Source organism: Cyprinodon variegatus, unplaced genomic scaffold (genome assembly GCF_000732505.1).
Source record: "Cyprinodon variegatus isolate N-32 unplaced genomic scaffold, C_variegatus-1.0 Scaffold346, whole genome shotgun sequence".
In the NCBI taxonomy this organism is placed as follows: Eukaryota; Metazoa; Chordata; class Actinopteri; order Cyprinodontiformes; family Cyprinodontidae; genus Cyprinodon; species Cyprinodon variegatus.
This window is the reverse complement of record NW_015150799.1, coordinates 836,341-838,455: the sequence shown is the minus strand read 5'-3', so window position 1 is coordinate 838,455 and position 2,115 is coordinate 836,341. Positions and strand designations below refer to the sequence as shown.

The following is a 2,115-nucleotide window of genomic DNA, read 5'->3' as shown; positions in this document are numbered from 1 at the left end:
CTTATAAAGGCCGGTCTCCTGATGTGCTGATGAGCGTCAGCTGTGCTGGAGGGCTCCAGCCCAGGAGGATCCACAGCTAATCTCCAGATCCCAACATTTTTAACCAAAGTTTTTCCTTCCACACTTTACTGTCTCTGAACAGTCATCTTCTACAGTGATGACAGATTGTGAGCTTCCATCCTAGTCAACACAGCATCCATTATGATGGTACACATCATTACAGTATATTCTGTATTGGGAAGGAGTTGTTAAAGATTTTAAGTACTTTTTTTTTTTTTTTACTTCTTTTTTTTTGTACGAAATATGACTCTCTGAGTTTCAGTTTTGGTATTGAATCTTAAAAATAAATAAAAAATTTTCTCCTGGAGTACAGAACTTGATATGTGCTATACCCTCTACAGTGTGACAGACTAGACCCAATTTCTATTTTTATTATTGTTTTATTGTTTTTTTTTTTTTGTTTGCCTGCCTCTTTCTGTTCCCCTGTATGATGCTAAATGCTTAATAACCCGCATTTAAGGCAATAAAGAAAGTAAATAAATAAATAATTAAGTAAATTTTAAGTTATTGTGATCCAACATTGACAGCACAATGTGATTCAACCTGTCAAGATAATCGTCATAGTTGTTTCAGCATTTTTTTTTTTTTCAGTTCAATTGTATAATAAACTATGTTTATTCAATCGACAGCGAAAGCCTGTAGTTTCTCTGACCCAGGACGTCCCACCCGATGGGAGTGGATGTTGCGGATGAGAGCTGAGTTTTCCCAAAGCAGACAGTGTGATCACTCTGAGGAGGAGGAGGAGGAGGAACAAACTGAGGAGCTGACTGAGGAGACAAGGTAGGACGCTTAAAAAAAGCATGAGTTTTGTAACTGACAAGAGATGAATCAGTTAAAAATATATTTGTATTAATTAAAAGAACTTGGAAACAGTTGGAATATGCGAAAATATGATGACTTGACATTTCTTCTACAATTGTTAGACATAAATAGTCTTAAATGAAAACCCCGTAGAAGAGTTTATCGGTTTGTTCTAAATGCAGCTGCTGCTGAGAAGGAAAACTTTAACTCATTTAAGTAGAAGCCGCTTTTTTTTTTCCCTTTTCACGCAGAAATTAATGCGTGGCTTTCTGCGCGCATGTTCAGAACGATATAAACGCATTTAATGTGCCACTGCTGCAAGGGGAAGCTTCACTGAAGTTTTTATTTCTGTGCATTCTCGTTAAATTACAGCGCGTCAGCAAGCCTTTCAAAGGAAAAACATAATGCGTCATATTCAGCTCAGTTAATGCGACAAAAAATGTTGTTTTTTTTCAACTCATAGAAAATTTGGGTTTGATGTTTATCTTTATTTTCTAATGTAATTCTAAACTTTCTGCAGTATCCGGTCAAAGTAGATCCAGTCTGTTAGATTTGGAAATATGTGTGTTTTATATATATATATACCATAGTGGTTGGCAGTATATGTTTAGTCTAATCACAATTAATTTACTCAAAGTGTTTTCTCATTAGAGGGAGATTATATATCTCTAAAAACACTACATTGCTTTGCTATTTCAGAGTTCTTCTCTGCAAAATAGTTCTGTGATTGTTTGGAGCAGCGTTTTGGGTGCAGAATTCCACCACAAATATGTAAAACCCTGAGCTGCTTTCTGCCACCTAGGTAGACACAACCATTTATTAGGCTTGGTGAGCAATGACTTTTTAAAATTATTGTCAGGCTAGACTGGATTTGTTTTTTCTTTTTTTAAAATGCATCTTGCAATTACTCAGGTTATCAGCTAAAAAAGAACCCACAAGCAATAAAACCTTCAGGAATGCAAGTTCACCAGCAAGCCACAAAAAAGAGGATATATGAGCAGGATGTGGGGCGTTTGATGTTTTTCATTTAGAAAAACAAATAACTTATTTTGACCCTCTTTTGATAGTAATAAAGGGGTTATATTTTTTATTACTTAATTATTTAAGAAGGGACATAGGTAGTCTGAATGATGGATCCAAAGGGTACATATAATCATCCTCACTGTACTAAATGACTTTGTTTCGAGTAAATTCTGGATGCTACCCACTCAGGACACTTGGAATACATTGGACGAGCAGTATGGAGGAATATTG

General features: G+C 35.7%; 1 protein-coding gene across 1 annotated transcript in view; it reads left to right on the top strand.

The window, feature by feature from the left end:
* The first annotated feature begins 727 nt into the window (after positions 1-727).
* LOC107091653 (chemokine-like receptor 1) overlaps positions 728-2,115 on the top strand; it is an 11,613-nt gene continuing 10,225 nt past the window's right edge. Inside the window, exon 1 of the mRNA XM_015385707.1 lies at positions 728-840. The gene's annotated coding sequence lies outside the window, so the exon portion shown is untranslated. The remainder of the gene's footprint in view (positions 841-2,115) is intronic.